Here is a 15,550-nt window from a genome sequence, read left to right on the forward strand (position 1 = left end):
CTTCTGACGGGCAACATCCTCAAGAGTAGCGGTCAAGCATTTGAACTTGGACACCCATATATCTTTGTCGGCTATATCGGCCAGTTCCAGCTCAAGATCAGGTTGACTTACACCTGGAAATGCAGTCATATTCAATAGGGATGGATCGATCGCCAGGGGAGTGACAGGGAAGGATAATGTGTTTTTTTCCTCTCTGAACCCACAGAATCGTTTCCCAAACGAGCTTTGCATTGCGGTGATTGCAGACTTGAAATATTCCAAATTTATCGTATCATGACTTTGTTTGAACTCTCTCAAAGAGGGAAAGTGAGACAGTGTACCTCTCTGGAAATCTTTGACAAACACTGTCAACTTGCGCTCGAATACCAAAACCTCCTCCAGCATGTGCAGGGCTGTGCCTCCTTTCCCCTGAAGGGTTGTATTTAGCGTGTTTAGATGGGCTGTCATGTCTACCATAAAATGTAATTTTTCCAGCCACTCTGGCTGTTCCAGCTCAGCAAAGGTAAGCTCTTTGCTGGCCAGGAAGGTTTTTACTTCTTCCAAACATGTGACAAAGCGTTTTAGCACCTCGCCTCTGGACAACCACCGGACCTTGTTGTGGAGCAGGAGGTCCGAATATGTGCTTTCCACCTCATCCAATAGCAAACGAAACTGGCGGTGGTTTAAACCCTTTGCCATTATCTTATTAACAATCTGAATGACCACATCCATCACTTTTGTGCATTCGGGGGGAAATGTTTGAGCACACAATGCCTCTTGGTGCAGGATGCAATGAAATGACAGCAGCGTTCTACCCAGTGCCTTCTGCAGTAGAGCCACAAAGCCCTTCTGTGCTCCTCTCATGCTCGGTGCCCCATCAGTAGCCACTGAGACCAGGTGGTTGGTGTTTATTTTTTTAGCACTTAAAAAGTCCAGGACAGCCTTACAGATATCCTCACCCCTTGTTTGGTCTTTTAGTGGTATCAGCTCAATCAGTTCTTCCTGTGGCCCAGAAGAGTTCACATATCGGCAGAACAGCGCTATTTGTTCAATATCACCTTTATCTTTGGACTCATCACAGGCGATGGAGTACGCCACAGCTGAATTAATGTCTTGAATTTGCTGTTTGCTAATGTTTTCTGCCATTTTTAGGGTTCTGTCTTTAACAGTCTTCGCAGACAGAGGCATGTCTTTGATTTTCTGCACAATTTCATTCTTGTTTTTGAAGTCCATGTATAGATGTTCCGAAACCTTAAGGAATGCTTCTTTTGTATACTCTCCATCTGTGAACGGCTTCCCATGCTTGACTATTTCCTGAGCGGCTACAAAACTAGCATATGTTGTGGAATTTGCAGACTTCACCCAATTCTTGAAATTATTTTTGCTCCTATCAACCTTCCTCATAAGTTCTGCAACGGCTTTTCGTCTCTCATCTCCATCTGGATATTTTTCTGCAATGGCTGCGTGTTTATTCTGGAAATGTCTTGCAATATTTGACTTTTTGTTGTTTGCAAATTTCTCACCACATATTAAGCATACTGGTAAACCAGTCTTGTCAGTAGAGAATGCAAATGATTCTGTCCATGTATCATTAAACATTCTGTTTTCTTCAGAAATTTTTCTTTTCTTGCCTTTATCCATGGCTGGCCTACTGGGGGTCCAAAACAGGGACGTAATTAGAAATCAGAGGGCTCCATAGCAAAATTTGCTATGCCCGATGTCAGGGAACTGACATCAGAGTGAGAGGCGAAGGGGAGGCTCCCAGATTCTGCAGGCAAAGGACCCAGCACCAGGGGGAGAAGCAGCTTGGTAGAGGGGGGAGGAAATCAGCGCAACACCAGGGATAAAGGGGGGCAGATGGGGGAAGCGGAGAGAGAGCTCCGGGATTCTTCTCTGTACATCAGTGAGTAGAACCCTCCACTAGCCACGCCCTCCCTGCACAGAAGACTCCCGCGCAGTGAGAGGAGGAGGCGACTGGGAGTCAGACAGCTTCTATGCTGGAAGAGGTTTAAGAAATGCCCACAGACGGATTCTGCTAGCGACTGAGACAGCTACGCGGAGATGGGCTGTGCAGTCAGAACGGTTTTAAATGGCAATTAAGCCTAGAGAGGCGGCAGTTTACGCACGAGTAACTCAGACCTATTACACATGCCCCAAAGTGTACCATAAATCATAATCAGTGCCTGATGTAAATAATAATTAATAATGAGGCATTCGTCATTATAAAAATACCTTTTTTGACACTTTTTATTATTTCTTTGTTTGACCCCTCAGAATTACTCCTCCTCATAGAAATAAACATTAAATTAACAAGTTACCTTTTTTTGAGTGTGTGTTCTTCACTCCCCTTCAAAACAGTGACCAGTGTATATGGCCCCTTTCAATGCAGCCTGCTTACAAAGGCGGGAAAGACCAGCAATAAGCTGTTGCATAACGTTCCCCAAGGAAAGCGTTAGCTATTCATAGAATCATAGAATCATAGAGTTGGAAGAGACCACAAGGGCCATCGAGTCCAACCCCCTGCCAAGCAGGAAACACCATCAGAGCACTCCTGAGATATGGTTGTCAAGCCTCTGCTTAAAGACCTCCAAAGAAGGAGACTCCACCACACTCCTTGGCAGCAATTCACCAAACTTTCACCAAACTTTCCCCTGCTTAAGTTTAAAAAGGGGCTTCAAGCAACTAAAAAGGGGCTTCAGGCAACTAACTCCACGTGGAATTCCACGCGACCGCGACTTGCTATGCCCAATAATCAATGCCACAAAATGCCACAGAAAATTAACCAGGGCCCCAGTAAACCATAAATCATAATCAGTGCCTGATGCAAATAATAATTAATAATGAGGGCCCAATGTCATCCTCGTCATTATAAAAATAATCCCTCTCTTCGCGCCGCCCAGCCTCCCAAGAAAAAACCCCCACCTCAAACAGTCACAAAGCACAAATTCCACGCGACCGCAACTTGCTATGCCCAATAATCAATGCCCCAAAATGCCATAGAAAATTAATCAGGGCCCCAGTGTACCATAAATCATAATCAGTGGCTGATGTAAATAATAATTAATAATGAGGCATTCGTCATTATAAAAATACCTTTTTATTATTCATTTGTTTGACCCCTCAGAATTACTCCTCCTCATAGAAATAAAATTAACAAGTTACCTTTTTTTGAGTGTGTGTTCTTCACTCCCCTTCAAAACAGTGACCAGTGTATACGGCCCCTTTCAATGCAGCCTGCTTTCCCCAAGGAAAGAACAATTCACCAAACTTCCCCCTGCTTAAGTTTAAAAAGGGGCTTCAGGCAACTAACTCCTCCGCCTCCTCCCCTCGCCTCCTCCCCTCGCCTCGCCTCCTCCCCTCGCCTCCACTCCTCGCCTCCTCCCCTCGCCTCCTCCCCTCGCCTCCTCCCCTCGCCTCCGCCCCTCGCCTCCTCCCCTCGCCTCCACTCCTCGCCTCCTCCCCTCGCCTCCTCCCCTCCCCTCGCCTCCACTCCTCGTCTCCACTCCTCGCCTCCTCCCCTCGCCTCCTCCCCTCGCCTCCTCCCCTCGCCTCCACTCCTCGCCTCCTCCCCTCGCCTCCTCCCCTCGCCTCCTCCCCTCGCCTCCTCCCCTCGCCTCCACTCCTCGCCTCCTCCCCTCGCCTCCTCCCCTCGCCTCCACTCCTCGCCTCCTCCCCTCGCCTCCTCCCCTCGCCTCCACTCCTCGCCTCCTCCCCTCGCCCCCTCGCCTCCTCCCCTCGCCTCCACTCCTCGCCTCCTCCCCTCGCCTCCTCCCCTCGCCTCCGCCCCTCGCTTCCTCCCCTCGCCTCCTCCCCTCGCCTCCGCTCCTCGCCTCCTCCCCTCGCCTCCGCTCCTCGCCTCCTCCCATCGCCTCCTCCCCGGAGCCGCAGCAAAGGCTTTAAAGAGCCACATGCGGCTCTGGAGCCGCAGGTTGCCGACCCCCGTCCTAGGGGATTTTAACATCCATGCCGACACGACCTTACAAGGGGCAGCTCGGGACTTCGTGGAAAGCATGGCCTCGATGGGGCTGTCCCTGAATAAGTCTGGCCCAACCCATAGCCGCGGACATGCCTTGGACCTGGTGTTTACCTCTATGGATGTTGGTGATCTGACACTAAGTAAAAGCGAAACGAAAGAAGTGCCGTGGTCAGATCACTTCCTGGTGCAACTGGACTTCTCTGCGACCCATCCCCTCTGCAGGGAGGTGGGACCAATTCGGATGGTCCGCCCCCGCCACTTAATGGATCCAAATGGTTTCCAGAGAGTGGTAGGGGATGCTTTATCCCATGTTGATGGCCTTTCAGCTGATTCCCTGGTGGCCCACTGGAATGTGGAGTTAACCAGGGCTATTGACTATTTGGCTCCGAAGCGCCCTCTCCGATTGCATGGAGCCCGGAGAGCCCCGTGGTTTTCCACGGATCTGAGGGCAATGAAACAATCGTTGAGACGGCTAGAGTGCTGGTGGCGGATAACTCATTCCGAATCTGACCGGAAACAGGTTAGAGCTCAACGTCGAGCCTACCAAGTGGCGATAGCGGCGGCGAAGAAAAATTTCTTCACCGCCTCTATTGCATCTGCAGAAAACAGCAGCAGGAGACTTTTTCAGGTGGTTCACAATTAAGCGGAACCACCTGCAACATCGGGGCCCAGTACGGGCCACATATTCTCCTGCAATGATTTTGCAAAGTTTTTTGCAGATAAAATCGCTCAGATTCGGGAAGAAGTAGACTCCACCGTGGGAGCAGGGCCGGGGCGGGAGAGTGCTAGAGTTCTGTCTAGTCAAGTTGAGTGGGATCAATTCCAATCTGTTACCTCCGAGGATGTGGACAGGCTGCTTGGACGAGTGAAACCAACCACCTGTCTCCTGGATCCTTGCCCATCCTGGCTTATAAAAGCTAGCCGAGAAGGACTGGGCGATGGGCTTCGTGGGGTGGTGAATGCTTCCCTCCATGAGGGAGCCTTCCCAGACCCGCTGAAAGAGGCGGTTATTAAACCGCTTCTTAAAAAACCATCTTTAGATGCGGCCACAATGGCCAACTATCGCCCAGTCTCAAATCTTCCATTCTTGGGCAAGGTGATTGAGCGAGCGGTTGCCGAACAACTCCAGGCACGCCTGGAAGAAGCGGACCATTTGGATCCCTTCCAGTCGGGATTCAGGCCTCATCATGGGACTGAAACTGCCTTGGTCGCACTGGTTGATGATCTCCGGCGGGCTAGGGACAAAGGTGAGAGCTGTTTCCTAGTTCTGCTGGATCTCTCAGCGGCGTTTGATACCATTGACCATAACATCCTTCTGGACCGTCTTGAGGGGCTGGGAGCTGGGGGCACTGTCCTACAGTGGTTCCGCTCCTTCCTCCTGGGCCGTGTTCAGAAAGTGGTGGTGGGGGATGAGTGTTCAGACGCCTGGGCTCTCACTTGTGGGGTGCCTCAGGGTTCTGTCCTCTCCCCCATGCTTTTCAACATTTACATGCAGCCGCTGGGAGAGATCATCAGGAGGTTTGGGCTGGGTGTTCATCAGTATGCGAATGATACCCAGCTCTACCTCTCTTTTAAATCAGAACCAGTGAGGGCAGTGAAGGTCCTGTGTGAGTGTCTGGAGGCGGTTGGAGGATGGATGGCTGCTAACAGATTGAGGTTGAATCCTGACAAGACAGAAGTACTGTTTCTGGGGGACAGGAGGCAGGCAGGTGTGGAGGATTCCCTGGTCCTGAATGGGGTAACTGTGCCCCTGAAGGACCAGGTGCGCATTTTGGACTCACAGCTGTCCATGGAGGCACAGGTCAAATCTGTGTCCAGGGCAGCTGTTTACCAGCTCCATCTGGTACGTAGGCTGAGACCCTATCTGCCTGCGGACTGTCTTGCCAGAGTGGTGCATGCTCTGGTTATCTCCCGCTTGGACTACTGCAATACACTCTACGTGGGGCTACCTTTGAAGGTGACTCAGAAACTACAACTAATCCAGAATGCGGCAGCTAGACTGGTGACTGGGAGCGGCCGCCGAGACCATATAACACCGGTCTTGAAAGACCTACATTGGCTCCCAGTATGTTTCCGAGCACAATTCAAAGTGTTGGTGCTGACCTTTAAAGCCCTAAACGGCCTCTGTCCAGTATACCTGAAGGAGCGTCTCCACCCCCATCATTCTGCCCAGACGCTGAGGTCCAGCGCCGAGGGCCTTCTGGCGGTTCCCTCATTGCGAGAAGCAAAGCTACAGGGAACCAGACAGAGGGCCTTCTCGGTAGTGGCGCCCACCCTGTGGAACGCCCTTCCAGCAGATGTCAAAGCGATAAACAACTACCTGACATTCAGAAGACATCTTAAGGCAGCCCTGTTCAGGGAAGTTTTTAACGTGTGATATTTTACTGTATTTTTGGTTTTTATGGAAGCCGCCCATATTATTATTATTATTATTATTATTATTATTATTATTAAGATTCAGACCCAAAAACTGTTTGGGGTGACTACTAGATCTAGGGAGGGCAAGACCCTCAGTTTCATGCAAAAGGTCCCAGATTTGATACCCAGTAGGCAGGGAATGCCCCCTGTCTGAAACCCTGGAGAACCAGGTAGGTTTGTAATTAACTAAAAAAAAGGGCCCTCCCCTCCTTCACTGCCAGTCAGTGTAGACAGTAGGGAGCTAGGTGGATGAGGAGTCTCGCTCTGTATAAGGCAGCTTGCTATGTTCATCAGCAGTCACCCTGCCAACCTACCTGAATTTCAGTAACAGCCAACACACACACCTCACTGAAAAAAAACCTGAGAATTGAAGCTAACACACCTCTACCTCCTTGTCAACTGAGTCCTGCTGGGGTGCAAATGTGCTGGAGAGGACAGGTAGCATAGGCTGACCCATCTTCGCCATACGGGAAATCAGTTTCACTTTTGTTACATCAGGATTCTGTCCAGGGAAAGAGAGAGGGGGGCGAAAAGAGAAGGGAAGAGAAATTGGTGTTATAATTGGCCATCCAGGCTTTTCAGAAACAAAGTTATTGTTTGTCAGAATGGTGACATCAGGCTATAAAACAGGGAGGGTGATTGAGGGGACTTTCCATCTAGATGTTGTCGGCTACAACTCCCCAAATCAAAGTGACCTCATTGCCCAGCTAAGGAAAATAAAAGTGGTTTACAAGCTCATACAACACCTTACCGTATTTTTCGCTCTATAACACGCACCCGACCGACCATAACACACATGTAGTTTTTAGAGGATGAAAACAAGAAAAAAAATATTCTAAACAAAACAATGGATGTATGATTTTTGTGGTTCATGTTGTGGCCACAGACATGTGATCTGACAGTGAGTTTGGGGTAGCCCAATGCAAATACGTCAGACGCTTTGTCATACGTATGCCATACGTCAGACGCTTTGTCTGTGAGAGTTGGTTTCACTTTAGACTGAAAGACGCAGTAGAGAGGCAGTAGAGAGACTGTTTGTGCTTTAGCACGGGAAAGATGCCGGAAAGCTCCGATGGAATGAGACTGATTTATGGCTTGTAAATAAAACACTTTTAGAGATAGCAACGAACTGTCTCTGGACTGATTTATCCCTCTATCTCACATGGACTGCAGGACCGCTGCAACTCTGTTTTCTTGCCCAGGTCAGCCCCAGCAGAGCTATGCAGGGGAGCGCTGACTGGGCGGCAGGATTTTATTACCAAAGGTTATGGGTCTTCCATGTTTCCTGCCAAATGTGAGGAGGGAAGAAGACTGCCAGCTCTGAGCTGCTTTGAGCTCCTGCCAGAAGGGCAGTGGGAGACGCTGGTGGAGAGCGAAGCCAAGAGAAGGCTGCTGCTTTGAAGGACCGGCTAGCTGGCAACACGTGAGTACGCTTAAGCCCCGGGGGGAGGAAGATGGCTGCTGCTCAGCCACAGCAAGGCCATGAGAGCTACAATATCCCCTTTGAAAGGCTCAATGGGGTCAATTGGGAGGCCTGGAGTAAGCGCATGTACTACTGGCTCAAAGGGAGGCAGCTATGGGAGTGTACGCAGGCCGATCCAGTTCTTGCCCAGCCTGGTGCTGCAGCTGCAGAGGCTGAGAGTGCCGCGGGCGCAGCGGAAGCTTGTGAAGCAGACGTGGCTGATGCTCTGGAAAGAGAGCAAAGGGTGCTAGCCATTTTAAGGGCCAGCGTTGATGCTTGGCTGTTGCCAAATCTGCAAGGGAAGAAGCCCTGGGTCGCATGGCAGGCACTGAAGACGGCATGTGAGGCCACAGTGGGAGCCAGACCAGAGGGGGCTGGAGGATGCCCAGAGAGAGCAGTGAGCCCAGTGGGGGCTGGGACTGTTCCGGGAAGCTGTTTCTATGCTTCGACACATCTGTGTGATGGTGCTGGAGAGAGGCTGAGAGCTGGGAAGAAGAGGAAAGCAGTGGCAAGCTGTTCCTCAGGAAGCTATGCACCCAGGAGTGGGGGTGCAGGCCGTTCCAAGAGCTCTGGGAAAGCCAAAGTCTCCAAAAGTTGTTTGTGCTTTGAGGCAAAGTCCAACAGCGAAGGGCATTGTTCTGCAGAGGCTCTGGAATGCAAGGTCAGCCACCTGCTAGGAAGTCAGATAAGCGACGGTTCTCTGACGGAGAAGCGTGAGAACACCAGCAGAGGCCTTGCAGCCATGGCAACCAGGAAGGACACTGGCAGAGACCCCGGTGGGGGTGCGAGTGTCGCCATGGCAACCTTGGAAGACTGCCAGAGAGCCATGTTGTCTCTTGTTGTTGATACAGGAGCCACCCACAGCCTAGTGCCATCTAGTGGGCTCCTGAGAAATTGCAAGAAAGTTAAAACTGACTTCCGGGTTGGTGACTCCGGCAATGGCGGAGCTCCTCCGATCGGGAGGAACTTGCTCCGTGGAAAGCAGGGTCTGACCGCCACGGCGAAGGCGGAGACCCACTGAAATCACAAGCGGGAGAAGCTTGTGAACCTGGGATTCGGCTGGCACCTTTTGCACCTCCCCTACTCGCGGGAAAACCCTGTTTGGGGGATCCGGAGCGACGTGGGGTGAGTGGCGCGGTGCTTCGAATTGACTGCTTCTTTCACGGAGTGAAGCCACATTGCTGTTGCCGGAGAGCGCTGACTTTTTCCTGTGGACAATTGGACTTTAAACAACTACCTGTGAGTAGAACGGAAAATTAGATCTTTAAATACCTTAATTTGGCATCGAAACGGGAAGGTCTTAAACAGGAAGTCTGCCTTCCTCTTTTGTAAATAGATTGAAGTAAAGACGTTACAAGCTAAAGTCTTTGAAAGCTTTTAGCAAATGATTAAATTTCCATCAGTTAAAATTACAAAAAACCCCTTGGAAGCAGGAGAAGAGGGGGGGGGGGAATTTTGGACCTAGCGAGCCTGCAGGAGAGAGTGAAAAATCAAATTACCACTGCTCTGAACCTGGAAACGGGCTGCCAGAAAGAGTTCATTAACTGCGAACAGAACGTATTTGACAGCTAGCAAAATAAGAGAAAGATACTGTCAGAGCTGCCCCAAGGTCCCAGCTCACAGAGGACCAACGCCAGATCGTCGTTATATACAAAAGTCTTTATTGAAGTTCAGTTTCCATTTCAAAGCCGTAGCGCGCAGCTCTACGTCTTAAACCCTAGACCGCCGACGTTCCGTCTGAATCTCCTCCCTCCTGACACCAGTTTAAGATTCTAGCCCTGCTCCACCTCTTCCTCTGCTCTCTCCTCCTCTGGGTCCTCCTGTCCGCTGAGGCATTCCCCTTTCTGGACTCTTCTGACGCTGAGTCTCCTGACTCCTCCCCCTGCCTCCGGCGGGCTTTAGGACCTGGTTCCCAATCCTCGTTCTCTGCTGTCCCGCGCGCCTGTACATTTGAACTTGGCTCTCGCGCCAACCCAGTGACCTTCCTCCTGACCGTTACACTGCTTCTATCACTGCTTCCCTCTTCCGGGATGCTGGCTGGACCTGACCTCCCCTCCGTTGCCTGACTCTCCGATGGAGGCGTGGTCAGCCCTGACTCATCTTCTCTCCCTGCTGGGGGATACACTGGCCCCGATACCTGGGACTCTTCCCCCCCCACTATGCTCTGGTGGGGAAGCTGGTCCTGATCTCCAACTGCTGCTCTGGGAGTCCCTGCTGGCCCCTTGCTTCTGGAGTGTCCCCCTTGGGACCCCCCTTGCCCTGGCCACCGGCGCCCCCTTCTGTGAATCTTCCGATTCGCTGGAGAGGCTCATGGAATCTCTCGGGCCACTGTCATCTTCTCCTACGCTGCCCTCAGATTCTTCCCCTTCGCTCTCCATTTCCTGTGCTTCTGCTCCTGAGCCCCTGACAGATACTGTTTCCATTGTCCTCTTCTGCGTTTAAAAAGGAGGAAAAGTAACTGAAAATTGAAACTATTTTTATGGTTTGAGTTGTGTTTGAAAGGATTGATACAAGTGGAGACTGTTTCCCTCTAGAGGGAGCTTTTGAAACTGTTACAAATTGCCAGCTGCAAGATAAGGAATTGTGAGAACCAGAGATTGACCTTGGACCACTTAAAAATGTTGACAGGGTTAAGTGCCATCGGTAATGGCGGAATCCTTCTGACTAGGAGAGATTTGCCTCGGGGGAATCGAGTCTTACCGCTACGGCGAAAGCGGAGACCCTTCAAAAACCACAGGCGGGATTCGGCGGGCACCTTTTGCGCCCCCCCCCCCCCAATTCGCAGGGAACCTAGACTACGGGTTCCGGAGCGAAGCGGGCGAGCGGCGCGGTGCTGTGCTGTGAATCGACTGCTTCTCCCCCGGAGTGAAGCCGCACAGCCGTTACCGGAGAGCGCTGACTTCTTCTTGTGACAATTCGACTATAAAAGCAAATACCCGTGAGTAGGGGAAATTTGGAAGTATAAGAGAGACTTAATTTGACACTGAAGCGGGGAAGGTCTAAACAGGAAGTCCGCCTTCCGCTTTTGTAAATATATCAAAGCAAAGAGAATACAAGCTAAAGACTGGTAAAAATGACTGGAAAGGACTAAATTTCTAATACAAAAGTATAGTACCCCCCCCCCAAGGAAGCAGGGGAAGGAGGGGAAAAGTTTTGGACTGTATATACCTGTAAGAGAGAGGGAAAGAACTTAAAATCCATCGCTCAAAACTTGGGAACGGGCTGCCAATAAACAAAGACTGCCGTGCTTCGAACTGCGTATTAATTGGGAACAGATGACTTGCTGACAGCTAGTCCAGCAAGAGAGATACATTGTGGTCAGTTTCCTCTTCTGTTCTTAAGAAAGAGGGAAAGTAACTGAAAAGTAACAAAAATTGGAACTGTTATTTTTTTTATTGTCTGAGTTTAAAAGGAGAATTCTTGGACTATTGCAACTGTTTCCCCCTAGAGGAAGATTCTGAAACTGTCAAACTGTTACTAGGGGAATTTTCCACTTGTAAAGACAAACTGCGTAGCTGGGATTGACCTTGGCCTCTCTATTGTTTAAGTGTTATGGCAGATGGGAAAGAAAAAGTAGATTTACAATTCCCAGACAAAACAACAAGGTCTGGGAAGAATTGGGCGTGAAGACCATCATCTGTTGGTCTTCCCACTTCATCTGTGACTGTACCATCACAATCTAAGCCTAGTGGAATGTCATCAGAAGATAATCTGGCGGCTGCACTGGCTAAGATCAATGAATCTTTGGAGCAACTTAATAAAAGGGCCGAAGAGACAAATAAGAGGGTCGAAGAGACAAAGGCGACAGTGGATGAGACAAAAGCGAAGGTAGATGCAGCAACCACTAAAATTGACTTAAATACAGAAAGTCTAAATAGTTTGGGACAAAAGGTGAACACCAACACAGAATCTATTTAGAAATTGCTGCAGGAATCTACTCTGACCCGACAGACTGCAGATGAAGCCAAGAAGAAAGCTGCTGCCGTGGAATTTAAAATAACTCAATTGGAAACAGAGAAAGTCCCAGATTTAGAGAGGCAAATTAAGGACCATAATTTCTTTTTATTGAGTTTCAATTAAATCATCAAAAAAAACCCCAAACGACAAAAAACTAAACATCATTTTCAGAAAAAGAAAAAAGACAAGAAAGAAAAAATATCCATACATAATACCAAAAAGAAAAAGCATCAATTTCTGTTACAGTTCTTTATCTTATTCTTTAAGGACCATAAATTGACGCTTTCTATGATTGAACTCAAGGAAAAACAGACGAACATAAGGATTAGAGCAGTACCTGAATTGGAGAAGGGCAGTTTGATAGACTTTTTGACACAGGAATTTGCAGAGTTCTGGAAGTCGGATTTGAAACCGAAATTTTTATTTAAAGATGATCAAGGAAGATTTGCTGCAATTGAAATTCAATCACAAGGAGAGAAATTTTTGATATTAGGTATTTATGCACCAAATGAGGGGAAATCGGAGTTTTTTAAGAAGCTACACGAGATTCTGATGGACTATTTGGACTATAATATGATTTTGATGGGAGATATGAATGGAGTAGTGTCTACTAATATGGATAAGGCACAGAGACAGGTAGTAACAAAAGATGGTAGACTACCAAAGACGTTCTTTGATATGACTGACGATATGGACTTAGTTGACATTTGGAGAACTAAGAACCCCATGGGAAGAGAAGGAACTTTCTATTCTGAGGCCAAAATGACATGGACAAGAACCAACCAAATTTGGGTAACTAGGGGGCTGGCCCCAAAGATTATAAAAGTGGAAATTTGTCCTAAAACCTGCTCCGACCACAATGCGGTGAAGATGGAAATGAAATTAACACCAATTGGTTCCTTTAGATGGAGGATGAATGACACTTTGTTTAGGAATGAAGAAGTGACTAAAAAGGCTCAAAAGATACAACATCAAGAGATACAACATCAAGAGATACAACATCAAGGAGAGAAGATTTTGATATTAGGAATTTATGCACCAAACGAGGGGAAATCGGAATTTTACAAGAAGTTGCATGAGACTATGCTGGATTATCTGGACTATGACAACATCATCATGATGGGAGATATGAACGGGGTCGTATCAACTAACATGGATAAGTCACAAAGCCAAAATGTTACAAAAGATGGCAGACTACCAAAGACTTTTTTCGAAATGACAGACAATATGGACTTGATTGACATTTGGAGAACGAAGAACCCCTTGGGAAGAGAGGGAACATTCTTCTCTGAAGCCCAGCTGACCTGGACAAGAATCGACCAAATATGGATAACTAGAGGTCTGGCACCCAAGGTCAGAAAGGTGGAAATCTGCCCAAAGACCTGCTCCGACCATAATGCAGTGAAGACGACTTCCGGAGGCGGCGCGAACGGTAATGGCTGCCCTCTTCTAACTAGGAGAGGGAAGCTCCGCTGAAGTGGGTCGTCCGCTACGGCGAAGTGGAGACCCACATCGGAAAACCGCAGGCGGCAGAAGCCTGTGGTCTTGGGACCCGGCGGGCGCCAGGAGCTGCCCCCAAAACGTTGAAGAGGGGATCGCAGAGGGGGTAGCGGCGCTGAGGGTCGTTCTGCAATCATCGGAGCGAAGCCGCGTAGCTGTTGCCGGTGAGTGCTGACCTTTCTTCCTGGAATTTGTGTTTCGGAAAGCAACAACCCGTGAGTAACAAGGACTTTTAAAAAATCTAAAGATTTAAAAGTTACGGAATTTGGCTGAAAGCGGAGTGACGATAAAAAGGAAGTCCGTCTCCCGCTGCTACTGAACTTCAAAGCAAAGAGCAGGAGGAGTGGAGGCAGAGAGTGAACTTTTAACCTAATGGATCTGAGCACCCATTGAACTTCTTTTGAAGCAGAATAGGACTGTAAGCATTGGATTTTGTGTTTCTGATTTGGACTGTGATATCTTCTTCTATTGGAATTACAATTTAAGTAAGAAACCCAGGTGCTGGAACTGCCTGAATAACTGTAGCAGTCAGTCTGCAGATCTGGATACTTTGAATATAAATTTGGAAACAATCTGAGGGGGTTTGGAATTGCTACTTTGAGGCACCATCTGGAATACCAGCAAGCACTATTTGAGACATTGTGTTCTTTTAATACCAAATCTGCTAAAATCTATTATTTGAAGGTTCTTGGACATTAATTCTGATTTTATGAATTTTATTGGAATTGATCTCTTCCCGAAAGACATTTTAAGCTCCCCCTAGAGGTCTTGGAATTTACAGCAGTGGCATTGTTTTACTTTCTCTTTCCCAGCCTCCTGTTTGACTGTTACCATCTGGGCCGTCTCTTTCCCATGGGAATAACTCAGCTTGACCTTGACTTTTAGATAACTTTGGAATGAGTGGTGCAAGAAAAAAGGAGCCTAAAGAAAAGGAATCTAGAGTAAGAACTAGACAAACAACCTTAGCCTCAGCCTTACAGTCACGTAGATCGTCTGTGCCTATCTTGCTTTCTGAGGAAGAAGCTGTATCCCTGCCACGGGCAGGGGAAGGAGAAACTGAGGAATTACAATTGGAAGATATGGCCTCAGGAACAACTGCTTCTATTTTAGAGAAAATCTATGAAAAATTGGAATCTTTGGACAAGAGAGTGGAATCTTTGGATAAAAAAGCTGATGAGCAAACATTTAAAATTGACCAAAACACAGAATGTTTAAATAGACTAACTGGACAAGTGGCACAGAATGCACAAGCAATTGGAGAATTGAAGGAGGCTACAGGTGAAAATCGGAAATTGGCTGAGGATACCAGCCAAAGACTTGGAAAGTTAGAAAAAGAGGTGAGATCACTCAGTAAACAAGTAGGTGAACACCAGACCTACCTCTCTATGATTGAATTGCGGAACAGGGAGACTAATTTAAGGACAAGGTCGGTACCAGAAGTGGAAGAAGACAACTTAGCTGAGTTTCTGACCAAAATATTTTCCAAGTTCTGGAACTTAGAGGAAAAAGACTTTAAAATTGTATCAGCTTTCAGGCTTGGAAGACTTATAAAGAAAGACAAACCCAGAGACTGTTTGATAACATTGAGATCAAAGGAGGAAAGGGACAAGATCCTGGGCCTGCAATATGGAAAGTCACTGGACATTTTGGACAAAAGAATTGAAATTTACAAGGACATTCCTAAACAACTCTTGGATCTTAGATCTGAGTACTTGGAACTAGCAAGACTGTTTGTTTTTGTTTTTTATAATATTTTTTATTAGTTTTATATAATACAGAAAAAAGAATAAAGAACGTATTGTAAAAGTAAAAAAGAAAGGTTACAAATTTTTCTTACTCCTTTTTCCAAATCTGTTGGACTTCCCCACGTCCTCCCAACCCTGCATTCTCTGTGATGCATAACGTCTGCAATTTGTTAACTTGTTTCAATACTTATTATATCTTCCTTTTTATCATGTTACCCAATTTCAAATGTAATATAACCCAAATCATGTACATTTTCATTTTAACACAATAAAGTTATTTCATTATTCTATCTCTGACTCCTTGTACCTTAATTTCCATTTCTTTAATTTAACATTACTGAAGCTAGAATTTCCTAGAGGGTGCGTTTTTTAACATTCATACAACTTATATTGTTTTTCCAAATAATCTTTAAATTTTCTCCAATCCTCCTCGAATGTTTCTTCTCCCAAGTCTCGGATTCTGCCAGTCATTTCGGCCAGTTCCATATAGTCCATCAACTGCGTGTGCCATTC

The 15,550-nt window shown here is 47.6% G+C and overlaps 1 long non-coding RNA gene across 1 annotated transcript; it reads right to left on the minus strand.

Moving 5' to 3' along the window:
• Positions 1-1,502: 1,502 nt before the first annotated feature.
• LOC310835999 lies at positions 1,503-2,368 on the minus strand. The gene is made up of 2 exons (XR_014559818.1): positions 2,298-2,368; positions 1,503-1,627 (listed from the first exon to the last, which is right to left on the minus strand). It is a non-coding gene; the product is annotated as an uncharacterized lncRNA (long non-coding RNA).
• Positions 2,369-15,550: the final 13,182 nt, after the last annotated feature.

This window comes from Podarcis gaigeae, assembly GCF_964106915.1.
Source record: "Podarcis gaigeae genome assembly, chromosome: W".
Taxonomy (NCBI): Eukaryota; Metazoa; Chordata; class Lepidosauria; order Squamata; family Lacertidae; genus Podarcis; species Podarcis gaigeae.